General features: G+C 34.7%; 1 protein-coding gene across 2 annotated transcripts in view; it reads left to right on the forward strand.

Annotated features, from left to right (window-relative positions):
• Nucleotides 1-16,115, forward strand: part of NKAIN2 (sodium/potassium transporting ATPase interacting 2) — a gene marked incomplete at its 3' end in the record, with an annotated part of 990,354 nt that overhangs the window by 137,069 nt on the left and 837,170 nt on the right. The gene's annotated exons all lie outside the window — the stretch shown is intronic.

Below are 16,115 nucleotides of genomic sequence, written 5' to 3' on the forward strand. Positions count from 1 at the left end.
CCCCCCCAAAAAAAAGAGAGAGAGAGAGAGGGAGAGAGAAACATTAAAAAGCTCTATTCTATATGATCTTATTTATGCAAAGTTACAGAATCAGGACAAAGTTTTGTGGGAGATGAAGGACATAGAAGGGACTGGAAGCAACCCTAAGATGCCATTCTGGTGTCCTGTGATATTCCTCACCCGGTTGTCTGCTGCATGTTCTCATCATTGAACTGTGGATTTTATAGTTCAGCAAAAAAAAAAAAAAAAAAAAAAGAATGAATAACTGAATGATTGATATGCTAGAGTGAACAAGGATCTAGAGCGTGCAAGTTGTAGTTTGTTGGCATGTCTTTTTGGATGGGTTTCCTGATATAAGACCTGTGTACCTTTTAGCCTGGCCTTTTTTACCCCTTCTAGCCAGAAAAGGAGGAAGATTGGTCTTTGGTTACCATTGGATTCTATGCAGAAATGAGAAAGAGATGGAAGAGCTTTGCTTCATGTTTTTTTTTCGAGACTGCTTTATGCATTAGCTCATGTCAAATTAAAGGGAAAAATATTCCAACTTTTTATGTATTTATGTTTAAATCCACATGCTGAGACACTTTGATGATAAGCTAACCTAAATAATAAATCTATTATAAACTATATACACAGCTATTAATTTGATTAACTTGATTATATTGAGGATCAAATAAATTTACTAGTTGACATAGTGAAAAGATGTGCGTGTTCCTTGCTTTAGTATGCTATGCATATCTGGTGCAGATCCTTGTCACTTGTTACCTACTAATAATTGTTTGGCATTTCATAGTGAAAAAGAAATCAACAGCCTCAATAGTTTCAGTTCATCCAACATTGAAAACCAAGACTGATGTACAACTCTACAAAATTCAAATTAATTTGAAGTAACTGTCCTTTGAAACTAGGTAATGACAGTCAACACTGTTAAATCTTTCCTAATTGTTAGACAATACTTTCAAATCAAATGCAAATTGAGATAATTTTACTGATAATTATTGGTTATTTTACAACAAGCAGGTTTTGGTCAGAATTATGTGTACATATTATTTTGTTCGCAACAGTTTTAAATGTAGATTTAGTTGGAATACATTTTGATTTGAATTATCCAGATGACAATTATTTAACCTGATATTCTTAATTTCATGTTGTCCTTTGTAGAACTAGTGGTAGAATCGGGAATAGAACATATAATAATCCTGCTTTCTTGATTATACTAGCTACTGAGTAATTGGACTCAACTCTGTCCTTAGAGTTTAAAATGTATCTTAAAGGGATTTTTTCTTATATTGAAAACTGGTGCTATGAAAACTCACTTTCAAATCTGCAGTATGGACTTTGACTTTATTATTATTGCTGTGATACTTATTTTAGCAAATACCACAATATATTCAGTACACAATTTAGTAAAATAAGCACCCTAGAATGATGGATAAGAGAGCAACCTTTCCTTTATATATGTTTACAATACTTCTTCCTCTCCTGTCTGCTGATCTGGGAATATTTATTGTAGGGTCTTGGAGAGACACAGATTAAGCATAAGATATGCTTCCTTGTCCTTGAGGAGCTTCAAGTCGGACGCAGACAAGACTCAGAATTAAAACAACTAGAGGAACGAGCAGAAGAGGAGGTAGAACCATGTAGAGCAAGCTTTAAGAATAATGGAAATTCAGGAAGGAGGGTGATTATTGTATCCAGTCACAGTCAGGTGATTGATTTCAAGAGGAAAAAAAAAATGAGCACTTACAAGTAACTATGTGCTTTAATTCAATCTCATAGACCTTAAAAAAAAAAAAGGGACCTGGCATAAATTGCCTGAGAAGGAGAAGGAGGGCACCCCAGGCAGAAGGTCAGAAGTCCTACTGATCTTCCCTTTCTGCGTCTGTCGCGGATGTTCTTGTCTTCCTTCTTGGTAGCAGAGGTTACCTGTAACTTATTGAGACATCAAAACTTTCGGCTCCGAGTTCCTTCATCTGAAACAGTTCAATAAAGATGATCTTTGTCTCATTTACATGGCTCTGTACTCTAGGAGTTCTCTGCTCTTTCCTGCTGCTCTTTGAAGAACAGGTATCAGTATTTTAATTCTTTGTCTTTCTTCTTCCCTTTCTGACACTATCCCTGAGTGACCTTTCCTGTGTATCCATTCTTCATTCTCCACTGAAATTTCAGAAAATTAAACATCATATTTCAGAACATTAAAAAATAAATATAAAAAGTTTACTTATTTAGTTGTTCATTTCATTATGCTCTTTACTAGATTTTACTCGTTATTATCAGTGGAATTTAAAATATATCTCCTACTACAAGCTCACTGAGAGCAACACATTTATTTTCATTGTTTTCCTTAATGGCAGTTTGGACACAGCAGTTATATAGTATTGGATAAGGAAAAGACTATATAATTCTTCATGCTTCATAATGTTTTCTTTGTTTCTTCCAGCCATTCATCCATCCATGTACTGCTAGATTAAGTCAAGATATAGTATTCTATAAAAATAGGATAAAACATAAAAATAACGATAAAAATATAAATACAGATATTAATCGTTCATCTTGAAAGAAAATTTTCATTTCCTCTACAAATGCTGCTCACCTCTCTTCTGTTTAACAACATACAACTCAGAAGTGAACAGTACCATCTCGGCGGCCCACTCACTGCCCACTCTATCTTGAAACTCTCTCCAGCCTGACAATTTCTGAAAAGCAGCTCTCTGGAAATTGCTTCTTCTATGGTCACTTGTCAGTGTATACTTAAAAATTCAAAACACTGTTATCTTTTCTAACTTCTTTTATTTTGTGGCACGCAACATTGCTCTACCCAGTTATTCTGAAATACACTGACTTCCAGCTTCCTTTCACTGAGGGTTGCCATCTTAGTTCTCTGTAGGCCTCAGGATACTCCATCTCCAGTTTCCATTAGGAGATCTGGCTGCTCTTTTTGCTCCTGCTTCCTACGCTGTGATAAGTGGCTAAGGTATAGGCATTTGCCTTCTCTTTCAACTCTCTATCCTGATGATTTTATTTAATTCCATAGAGAACCTCAGTATCCATGATAGTAGCCAAATTTTTCTTCACTTCTGCTGTATTGTTCATCAGATCAGTGGAGAAATACTCTTCATTGTCTCTCCTCCATTTAAAGATCTTCCATTTTAAAGGTGGAGACTTTGCATTTTCTGTTTTTTTTTTTTTTTTAATAGCATTGCTGTTAGCCAGTCACTTGAGGTTTCAGTGTTTAGAAGACAACTTTTCAGTTTTTTTTCCTTTCTTTCTCCTTCTATTTTGAGTCAGCAACACTTCTTTAGATTCCCCTTTAATTTCCTTTCTTATCTTCTCCCTTCACAGTGACCTAGAGAAAGTCTTTGTTTTTTACAAGTCTCTAATAAACACATTCAACAGGTTTTCCTAGGTTTCCCTACATTTTTCTTTCTTACTTCAACCAGCCTCTATGGAATAAACCTTATGAACAGTCTCCCTTTTCAAATACTTTGCTGTCATCTCTACAAGTAGCTTCCAGCCCTGATGATCCCAGTTGTCTGTGCAGAGCCTTCCACATAATTTGTAGGGCCAAGTACAAAATGAAAACACGGGGTCCCTTGTTCAAAAGCAGATAAAAGTGCCACTAAAGAAACTAGAATATTAAAAATTTTCAGATCTGTCATAGTTTTTCATTCAATTGTCATTTTTTTCTACTTAATATTGTGCTATGAAAAATTTTAAATTGTTACCGTGAATTTTAGTGTACAGTGATCATTCTAAATGCAAGTATAAGACCTTTTAAATTATGCAGAAACATTGATGTTAATATGTATTCTGTAACTTATTATGTATGCATATGTATGTATACATATATAAATATCCTAACAGACTAGTATAAATGCTGCACAAAATTTCCTCATCTACTTTCGTTCAACTTTTTGCTACAGTCTCATTTCACTGACTCTCTTATGCAGCTTACAGATGAATATCAAAGACTTGAAGCTAGAAGAACTTTGGGTTCTCTTTCTCTTTTCTTCTATGTCATTTTCAGTGTAGATGGTTAGCTGAAGAAGCAGTATAAGCAAGGAATGATACGGCACAGACTTGGTCGCTTCTATCACTTAAAATGTCTTTGCTTTCTTTCTCATTAAAGCAAATTCTGGTTCAAGGAGAAAGCATGGTCTCTCGGGCCCATTAGCACCCCTGTTTCCTCAGTCTCAAGCATGGCGCTTGGGCTTCAATTCATTTTGAGATTTGCCAAACTCACAAGTCTTGGGTCCACTGGAATTCCATGCATAGGCCATGTTAAACAGTATATAGGAATAGAATGATAAGGAACGGCTGCAGACAAAATATTTTTGATAAAATTATCAGGAATTTCATGATGGTTATAGCCAAGTAATAAACTAAGCATGGAACCTGTGGGACTACACAGTGCACATGCCTGTGAGGCCCATCATCATTTCAAACTGTGGATCCTTTTAAAAACAGGCTCCAATCCCAGCCTTTTGGAATCGGAATCTTGAGGGTGGGACCTAGACATGGGTGTCTGAACTCAACAACATCTTCAGTAACTTCACAAAAATTTTGTGAACTTATGTAAAAATCCATAATCCGTTACACTAGCATTGGAAGATCTTTAAAATTAATTTTTTCACTACTCAATTTTATCATATCACTGGTTACTTTGAGCCCTTGTCTTTGGCTAAGTAGGACTATTTAATGCCTCTGGTTGTATTTTGTATTTTGTTCCACCTGTGTTGCTCACACCATTGTCCCCGATTTTAATAATCATTCTCTCCTTGGTACTTATGAGAATTGTACTATCCTTTTTCTCACACACACATCAAAGCTCAAGTCCTCCATAAAATCATCCCCCACTACTCCAGCCAAGGGTAAACCCTCCTTTTCCTCAGTTTTTATAGGACTTTTGTTCTAGGCCATTTATTTTATGTGCAATATTCTTCAGTGTGCCATTACTTCTTATTTTATGTGCGTGTTCCTTCTTTCTCACTAGATTCAATGTTTCTTGAGCACCTGGTCTTCTTCTTGAGGTTTAGAATGGTCATGTGAAGATCCAAGAATTTTTTATGATTGCTGTAGATGATCTTAAAGAAAACAACTGTAATAAATAAGCTGGCTTCTATTTCTTAATTTGATTGGACCATAGTACTTTTTAGAAAGGAATTTCCATTCAGAATTTATTTTTGTCAGTCACCATGACAGTGCTTTAAAATCAATTTATTTCTAAAATTTAAATAAAGTCATTGAAACGCCTCTGAAATGTGATGCCTTAGTTGTGCTGTCAGAAGTCTCTACAAGAGTTGCTAAATAGATTTTCTGCAGTAGTTTTTCTCTCCAAGTAATGTTTGAATAGTTTTCTGAAAAGGCAGAATTTTCAAACAAAATTAAGAAGCTCTGTTCAATGAATTAAAAAGGTGACTTTGTTAGATTCTTATGTGAAAACTTGATTTGGAGCCAGAAACAAACACATGCAATTGAAATAGTTTAATCTTTTCTATTATTATTATTATTATTATTATTATTATTATTATTATTATTATTAAAATAAATGCTGTTATAGAGGATCTTCATGCAGTGATGCATTTCCTGAGGGAGAGTGAAAATTAGGAGATTGTCCCAAGTTTTGCTTGCCATTTATATAGTTATTGCTAACTCATTATTTTATAAAGCAACATTGAACAATATAATATATTCATTCCCCCTGCAAATGCATGCATGTGATATTATTATGATAATGAAAATCATCATATATGTTTATAAACTGTCAGTATATAGAAGTAATTTCTAATCCACCCCCCTTTGAACTTCAAATGTTTTTTTGTGACTATGAATGTGTTAAGTGTAGGAGTAGAATTTGTTAAAGCTTAGTACTAATAAAAATCTTGTGACATGTCATTAGAAAAAAAGTTTTTTTTTATTATTTTAAAAAAGTAAATTATATTCTAATACTATACCTTATGTAGAAAAATAGGTTGTAACTTCCTTTATCAGTTACATGATATCATTTAACAAGACAGGTAAAGTGTGTCTGAGTTCTAACATAACACAAGATCCTCTTATAATTCAAATATTGAATTTTAATTGTCCAACCATGTATATCATGCTGCTTTCTAATCACTGGGAGTATTCTGGATATGCTTGTACTTTTTACTTAGGTATATGGGTGTATGGCTGTATTTGCTATGGCTATTCTTTTGTTCATATTTTCTTTAATGTGAAAAATAGACCAAAAAAAAGAATAAAAAAATTGCATTCTTGTCCTGGCATTTTGTGACATTTCTGCATTTCAACATCTGGAAAGTCTTGTGTGACAGTGACAACCAAATTGACAAAGCTACTGACTGCATTCACTATCACAAAAATATGTGGGCACTAACAGCACCACTTTAATTCTAAAAAGCTCAATATGCTGTCTTTTCATTTTGGCCTTGAAGACAGAAAGAGAAACCACATTTTTTGGAAGATGCATTTTGAGCATTGTACATCACACACATTGGAGAACAACAGTTTCAAAGAAAGGAACATGCATTATAGGAAAAGAGAAGAGAGCAGCTGCAGAACTGGTCTAATTGCAGATCCTGGATGGATTTGATAATCAAATGACTATTCTGCATAAACTAGATGCAAAATAGCAAAACATTAATTACTCCTATTATTGCCTTTATATATTGACATGAAGAACAAAATAAATGCACAAAACATTTTAAACAGAAAGCTAAAGGAAAATAAGATTTCCACATAGAAATATCTACCATGGTGAAGGAAAAAAAATGCCACATAAAGAAAGGAGTTCTAAAATAATAATGCTGACATCGATAAAATCTAAATTTTATTATGTCTACAATGTGCTATCATTTAAGGAAGATACAAAATGAAGGGAAGAAGTAATTTAAAGATATCATATTAAATGTTTAAATGCACACATAAATTACAGTGGAATATATTGATTAATTGGCAGGAATTAAAAAAAAGACTTCAGTGTTAGGACGGATTATTTTAAAGTATTGTTATTTGTGTGCCGCTAAGTTTTATCATTTACCTCTATAAACTCTACCTGCAATTTAAGAATCTATGATATAGTTTTTCACAGAATAACAGTTAATACTGTTATTCTAGTGGAAATAAAATGTCTCTGAACTTATCTCACATTTTTTTCTAACCTGTGAATCTCTTCAATCAAAATGGATATTCTTTTATCATTACTCAAATTTAAAAATAGATTAAAAATTGAAACTGGTCCCCAGTTAATTTCCAGAGAAAGCGCCATTAGGCCTATCATTACTGTATAATACTGCCACTCCTAAAAATGCAATCAGATCCACATGTCAACTAGCAGCACACCACCCTCTCCACCACAAAAAAACAAACAAACAAACAAACAACAACAACAAAAAAAAAAACCTCTGCTCTTCTTTTACTGTTTTGGGAAATGTATGCCATTAGGATATTTTAACATAATGGCTTGATAAGATCAAGTCTAGTCTTTGTCCTATATTCCAGGTCACCTCATGATCTACTCTGGATAGTTGAAACCATTCTGGGAAATTCAGCTTTCCATCACTGTGACAAAACATCTGAGAAAATCAACTTCAAGGAGGAAATATTTATTTTGTCTCATGATTTCAGAGGTTTCAGTTATAGTGTTGGATAAGGAAAAGACTTACTATTGGGTAAAAAAACTGTGAAGGCAGAATATCATGGTGGGGAGCATGCTTCCTTTAGAGCTGCTAGGAAGCAGAGAGAGTGAGCCAGGGGCCTAGAACAATATATTCACTTCAAAGACACACCTCAAGGGACCCATCCCAAGGGACTCACCTCTTTCAACTCAACCTTAACCTCCTAAAATTTCTGCTACTTCCTGGTAGCTCCACCAGCTGGGCATCAAACCTTCAACACATGAGCATTTGTGTAACTTTTGAGATCCAAACTGTGCCACATACTTTGAGTTAGAAAAAAATCATCACTAAATCATCAATAAATGATGATTAATCATCACTAAATAATCATCACTAAGTCAAACTTAGCTCTTTTTGATTTCTTCAAAAGGTTTTGACCAGGATTTTGCTCTTTGTAAGGGGTAAAACTGGAAATGGAATCCAGGTGTCAGAATGCCAAGTACAGTAATATTTCATTTAATCTTCTAATTAAATACGAAAGCTTTCTTTTAAAACTGAGATTCAGTCCTTGTATGGGTGATTTTTTTGTTCTAGTTTATATTCTAAAAACAGAATGCATCACTGCATGTTCAAACAAGGGTGATGTTTCTTAAAAATTGCTCAGCATCACCTAAAGATCAAAAAATAGTGTTATCTTAAATTTCACATTAAAATGTGAACTATTTATGAAAAAAGCGATAAATATTTACATTTCTGTGATCCCTTGGCTTCTTAGCTGAAAGTGACAAGGAGTGGTAAACTCTGTTAATCCCTTACTTGGTACTCTTTTGCCCTGCCCTCATTCTTAATAGAGCTCCATTTGTTCCATATCAGTGTGCCTACCACAAGCAATGAATTGTTCTATGTCAGTTAATCTTGACAATCGTTTCCTTCAATTTAACAGCTTTCTTTACAGCTACATATGACCATGTGACCATTCTGTCTTCTCCAGTTTGTTTCTCTGGTGAAAAAGGTCAGATATGGCTAACACTGTCCTTCCAGCATCCTTGCACCCTTTGTGTTTTTATAATGTAACTGTTGTACCCAGCTCCATCAGGAAATACACATACATAAAGGTGAGAAGAAACCCAGAAATAATATACCTGAAATTTTTTTTGTAAATATATTTTAGTTGTAGATGGACATAATACTTTTATTTTTTTTTTATCTTTATGTAGTGCTGAGGATCAAACCCAGTGCCTCACATGTGCTAGGTGAGTGTTCTACCACTGAGCCATAACCCCAAGCCCTCAGCCCTGTGATGTCTTTAAGTTGCTAAACCAGTAATAGAAGTCCATGTTCTTCCATTCAATTTATCCTATCTTGTATTGTAAGAAAAAACAAATGTTTTAAGTTACTGTTCACTGGGTTTTCTGTTGCTTGCAGCATAAAGCATCCCTAGCCAAAATTCCATAAGTTGGAGTTGAATAAGATCATTCCTGCTACTAATGGGAAAGATCATAAAAAGGAAAGCATAGCATGGTACCCCATGAATATGTACAATTTTGTGTATCAGTTAAAAATAATAAGAAGGAGAAATAGAAAGTGTAAATGCCATGAAAACAAACTCCAAAAGTTACTTTGATTTCATAGAAGTTTATTCTAGTACTTTGTACTTTACTGTAATTGCTTTTACAATTTCTTGATCAAGTAGCCAGAGAAAGAGCAACATGCAGTTGTTATAAAACCTGAACTCATGTAAGGATAGTTCTTTAAGAAAAAAAAAAAAAGTGTTTCTTTTCTAATGCAAACTCAAAGAACAACCAGAATCTACTGGTTGTAGAGTCCATATATGGAATCGTTAAAGGTAAGTCAGGAAGATACCTTAACTCAGGCTTTTCAGATATTTAGAATTAAGCAGTATAAATTTGTGAAGAAAGAGTGGGCATTGCTCTGCAGAAATGATCAAACCAAGGAGGAATTGTTCTCAAAGGAATGGTCATTAATCTTGCTTAGACTATTCAAAGAAGATAGTTATGCCCAAGCTTTGTTTGGAGAAAATAAATTTTTAGTGTCTAGAATAAGGCAACTGGAGATTCTAAAAATTGTATGCTATAGTTCATGATATGAGGTAGGTATTACACCTGTAGTTCACTTTCAGAGCAGTTCACTTAGACTTGGGAAGTATGAGGATCAAGGATATGGAAGCAAGAATCTAGAAGGATCTGGGCAGAATGTAAAGGTACCAATTAAGAGAGATTTTGTTCTGGGTAAGTCTTCATTTCTAATAAAGTCACTGAGCACCAAACAGGAAACAAAATCAGAGCTCAAAGATAGAGATAACTGAGTGGTGTTGGCACTTTGCACACAGGTGTCCTGTGTTCCTCAAGGCACACCAGACATTGATATACAGAGGCAAATTAATTATTTGTACTGCATATACCTCAAGATGAGATTTTTACCACCAGCAGATCCATTGCCATATCCTCTTAATCCCTTTACTCTGGGGAATTCATTCCAAAAAAAAAAAAAAATGGAAATGCTAATTCAGCACTACTTACAGAAGTTTCTGTTTAGGCTACTGGCTTCCATTCATTTTAAACTATACCCTATGGGTAGACATTATATGACACACCAAAACATAATTGAAAATAATATGGCCCATAGTTTACTGTGGATGGTAATCTGTAATACTTTCTATTTTATTCAGTTTTGTACTATTATTTCATGAAAAAGTCCTTGAGTCAAAAAATTTATTTTATCACTTGGTAATTGGTGAGTGAGTACAATTTAAAAAGTCTGGAATATTTCCTGTGAGGAGATGTGTTCAGTCTTTGGGTTTTCTTCAGTATTGATTCTGCCAGCAAAATTTCTTCTGCTTATCATGTATACAAAATATTTTTCCAGCTCCGTCTTTCAAACACCAGTGTTCTTCATAGTTCAGAAGGTTTCCACCTGTCCTTGAACTTCTTGAAAATCTTTACCTAACGTCTATTTAACTATTTCCTGGTAGAAACCTGGAACCATCTTAACACAATTGTGCTGACATCCTGTGCTGTGCACCATCTTTGTTTCCTGGTAGTAGATCTTCCCTATAATTGTCAATTGTTATGGGCCTACACTGCTTATCAGAAAACAAAATTTGTTTCAGAACCAAATATAACAGCAAGAGAAAAGCACACAGGGGAAAAACAAAACCAAAAACAAACTACTCAACCCAGGATAAAGTTGTGAGCACATTGAGCTGAGAATGCTGAGTCTGGTGCTCAGGAGCTAAAAGTTCTAGTTTAGTCTGCTGAGCTGGCTTTCATGATGAAAATCATATAGAAACATTTACAAAACAAGAAATGTTAACATAAGCTGTGTTCTGCAAACTTCTGGAAGCATCTATAGACATTTCTTGCTCTAATTGAGTTAAAAAAATATGATTAAAAGAAGTATCATGTTAAATTCCCTTGCAGTTGTCCTTTTATGTGTGGTACTAATTAATTCCTCTCCTGTCATAATTTGGGCATGCACCCATGAAAAGTTGCTGTGTGACACCTTATCTTTCTTCAAACTCTTCTCTACAGAGTTTACTCTTGGACTTTAGCTTCAGTTTAACTTTATTCTTTGGCTCTGCACAAAGCGTTAGAACAAGTTGTAGCACTTAGAAGAGTTAGTTGACTTTTGTTAACATCATCAGTTTATGAGTCTTATAAAATTAGATCACTTTATTTTTTTTATTGCTAGTGAAACCCTACAACACTTGTCTCAATGGTTTCATAATCTGAAATTTGTTTCTGATGAGCATATGAGAAATAATTTTCCATTTATAAAATGGAATGAAAACTGAGCATATTGAAACAGAATGTTCATTTACATTATAAATCAGACGACTAGGAATAATCAAAATAATGACTAATAGAAAAATACATAATATTAATGAGATTTAATGACTAAATAAAAACCAGTGATAGAGTTTTCCTGTAAATAGTTCTAGACAATAAAGAATTTATTTAAAAGCATGATAAAATTCAACTATGATTATAATATAAATATTTTTTTTAAAAATTGTCCCTGGGGTAAAGTTCTGAATTATAGTAATGAGATCCTGTTGGGGATTTTATATTCTAAGTTATATTCATTGATTTTTTACTTTGACACAAGACTGAATTTTACCCTGGAGCTCAGTATTATTTTCTTCCATGTGTTAATTTCTTGCATGAATGCCTTATTTACCTTCATTTAGACTATGCTGCAGGTGGAATGTGAGCAGTACTTATTACTGATATTTTTGTTGGCCAAAGCTGAAGGACAACTCAGGGTCTTGCATAGCTCTAGGGTTGCATGTCTATGCAGGCGATTTTGAGGTGTGATTTGTCATTTTGGAAGACTTCCTTCTTAAATGTAATCCTATGAGCCGTGATTTAAATTAACAAACATTCTCTGTAGCTTTAGAATAGTTGGTATCTATTTTAAAGGTCTCATTTTTTATTTAAGACTTTGTTGCAACCACCACTCAGTTCATCCCTGTAGGAGTGCTTACTTATGTAATAATTGAGTCAACTATTTCTACTAAGCCGTTGTTATTTTAGCTGCTATCATGTAAGCTAGTTTTTCCTCTTCCAAAGCAGGCAATTTATAACATACTACTGAATCCATGTGCATTACAAAACTTATGGTCCTCAAATTTGCAATGTGGTTTTCTTTCATTCAAATGCATTTACTTTGATAGTTTAATAATTACGCATTTCCATCAAGAGTAGTAGGAAAGGAGTACAGTTGGCACTCTATTATAGTATGTTCATAAAAGAATGGGCTTATAAAAGAAGCTATGTTTATTATCATTGGGCTATAATTATCAAGTGTGCACAAAGCATCCAGATCTTTCTAAGGTGCTTATCACCTATTAAATATGGCTGCTACTCTTGCCTCAAATTTTTATATATTGGGGTATAGCTTGTTCATACGTTTTCATCCTAAATAGTAAATTAATTCTATAAGAGTTTTTTTTTTTTTTTCCTCATGGCTTGCATTAGTGTTTGAGTTCTTCAGAAAAAGTGTCCATGCAAATATCTAATAAAGTCATGTTTAGGAATCCTAGTGTTTCTTTGGAGATGACTCTTACTTAGACTCTTTGTGGAAAAGGGACATTCATTGGAGTAGAAAAGCTTGGGCTCTGTTCTTGGCTCTGCTGCTTAATCTCAGCCTCAGTCAGTGTTCCTGTTTTTAAAATAGAAATAATGCTCACATACTTACGTGGTTAGGAAGATTTTCAGAGATAGTATATGAAGTGTCTGACTCACAGTAGGTATACTATAACTATTAGTCGTTTCCCATGAAGAGTCAGTATGAGCTTAATAGTTAGCTATGTTTCAGTGAAAATTACACTTAAATGTACTAATGTCTCTTCCAGTCATTCTAGTTATTCAGTTGAACTGCTGGAAGATAAAATCGAAGATGCTTTAGGGGGATCAAAATATTTAGCTTGCTAGTACCCTTTTCATTTATTTATCAGATGCTTACTGATGTTATAATAGCTTTAGAAAACTCCAAACACAAACCAACATAGTGTCCACAGGGTTGTTATTGATTCTCATTGAATTTAAGTATTTAACTCCTAAATATCTTTGTGTCTTCTTAGGTAAATATTTGTAGCCACTAATTGATTCCAAAGAGATTTTTTGATGTTTGCTCTGTAGTCCTATGGGATAACTCTAGTTTCTTAAAAAGTTTTCTGAACTTGAAAATACAGAGACAAAACCAAGCATTTTCTTCTTGTCCCTTATTTTTGCCTTTCTGGGGTATCTATTTTTAACTTCTTGAGAGCCTCTCCCAGTTTTTTGATGAAAGCAGTGAGTCACCTTCCTTCTTAGGAACCTTGTTGGTAGGATTTAGAATTAAACCACTCCTGAAGGTGGTAGGTCCTGTGCCTGAAACTGTGAAGTCAGTGAGATTTCCACTTTAACTCCATATTCATTTTGGATATTGTCCTCTGCCTCCTAAGTCACCTTTTCCCTTGAACTCCACCTCTGTTCTCTTTGGTATCCTATCCCCACCCTTTATGACCTTGTACCTTGTACCTTATTCCTCATTAGCTCAGGAAATTGCCTGGAATCATGTCCTGATGGTAGCAAAGCATAATTGATCACCTTCCTTGAGTTAATGTCATACTCATAAATTTTTCTTTGTCCCGTTCTTACTGATACCTAAGAAAGAAACACATACTTCCTTCGTTCACTCAGCCATACTTTGATAAAAACAAAATCTAAAATTCATCCTTTATTCAAAAAATATTAGTTTTTTGTTTAATAGGAGAGCTTACAATTGGGTAAAAAAAAACCAAAACCACAACAAAAAAAAAAAAAACACAAAACTGCGAAGCCCTCGCTTGGACTTGTTTATAGCTCAGTAAGTAGAAACGTGGCAGGATTATTACCACAGCCTTATTATCTTAAAAAATCTTTCACTGAACTCCTTAAATTAAGGTCATAACTCTCAACTTGGATAGCATTACACTTGCTCTGTCGGGGTTTATTACCTAATCTAAGGGATAAAATCAGAGGGTTTTAGAAGCTGTCAGATGATACACACATACACACACATATGTGCACATGCATGTGTATGTAGATTTTATATGTGGAAACTTTGAGAGTTTTGAAACCATATTTTAGATATTTGCACAAAGTTTACAAAGACAGCAAATGATAGTGGTAGTTCATGATTTAGAACTGCCATTAATGCTTAACCTGATAAAACACTCATATTGAACCCTAATATCTCTTCTTTGTTTATTAATAATAATATTTGGGACACTAATTTGGATCTTTTTTTTTTCTGGTTAGGAAAGCAAGATGTTTATTTTGGGATCAAAGGGCCTGCAGATGTTGGTATGGGGCAGGTTGTAGATGCTGGGTTAGGCGACGAATGTGTAGTTTGCAGTAATATGTGCTTTCTCAAATTGTCATTTCTGAGCCACAACCCCCAGGCTCATTTCTCAACTCATTTTTTTTTTGTTCACAACATTACAAAGCTCTTGACATATCATATTTCATACATTAGATTGAAGTGGGTTATGAACCCCCAATTTTACCCCAAATGCAGATTGCAGAATCATGTCGGTTACACATCCACAATTTTACATAATGCCCTATTAGTAATTCTTGTATTCTGCTACCTTTCCTATCCTTTACTATACCCCCTCCCCTCCCCTCCCATCTTCTCTCTCTACCCCATCTACTGTAATTCATTTCTCTCCTTGTTTATTTTCACATTCCCCTCACAACCTCTTATATGTAATTTTGTATAGCAATGAGGGTCTCCCTTCATTTCCATGCAATTTTCCTTTTCTCTCCCTTTCCCTCCCATCTCATGTCTCTGTTTAATGTTAATCTTTTCTTCCTGCTCTTCCTCCCTGCTCTGTTCATAGTTGCTCTCATTATATCAAAGAAGACATTTGGTATTTGTTTTTTAGGGATTGGCTAGCTTCACTAAGCATAATCTGCTCTAGTGCCATCCATTTCCCTGCAAATTCTATGATTTTGTCGTTTTTTATTGCTGCATAGTACTCCATTGTGTATAGATGCCACATTTTTTTTTTATCCATTCATCTATTGAAGGGCATCTGGGTTGGTTCCACAGTCTAGCTATTGTGAATTGTGCTGCTATGAACATCGATGTGGCAGTATCCCTGTAGCATGCTCTTTTAAGGTCTTCAGGGAATAGTCTGAGAAGGGCAATAGCAGGGTCAAATGGTGGTTCCATTCCCATCTTTCCCAGGAATCTCCAAACTGCTTTCCAAATTGGCCGCACCAATTTGCAGTCCCACCAATGTACAAGTGTACCCTTTTCTCCACATCCTCGCCAGCACTTGTTGTTGTTTGACTTCATAGTGGCTGCCAATCTTACTGGAGTGAGATGGTATCTTAGGGTGGTTTTGATTTGCATTTCTCTGACTGCTAGAGATTGTGAGCATTTTTTCATGTACTTGTTGATTGATTGTATATCCTCCTCTGAGAAGTGTCTGTTCAGGTCCTTGGCCCATTTGTTGATTGGGTTATTTGTTATCTTATTGTCTAATTTTTTTGAGTTCTTTGTATACTCTGGATATTAGGGCTCTATCTGAAGTGTGTGGAGTAAAGATTTGTTCCCAGGATGTAGGCTCCCTGTTTATCTCTCTTATTGTTTCTTTTGCTGAGAAAAAACTTTTTAGTTTGAGTAAGTCCCATTTGTTGATTCTAGTTGTTAACTCTTGCGCTATGGGTGTCCTATTGAGGAATTTGGAGCTCGACCCCACAGTATGGATTTCCAGTTTTCCCAGCACCATTTGTTGAAGATGCTATCCTTTCTCCATTGCATGTTTTTTAGCCCCTTTATCAAATATAAGATAGTTGTAGCTTTGTGGATTAGTCTCTGTGTCCTCTATTCTGTACCATTGGTCCACCCGCCTGTTTTGGTACTAATACCATGCTGTTTTTGTTACTATTGCTCTGTAATATAGTTTGAAATCTGGTATCGCTATACTGCCTGATTCACACT

The sequence above is a fragment of the Spermophilus citellus genome, assembly GCF_964194105.1.
Source record: "Spermophilus citellus genome assembly, chromosome: 5".
NCBI classification, from domain to species: Eukaryota; Metazoa; Chordata; class Mammalia; order Rodentia; family Sciuridae; genus Spermophilus; species Spermophilus citellus.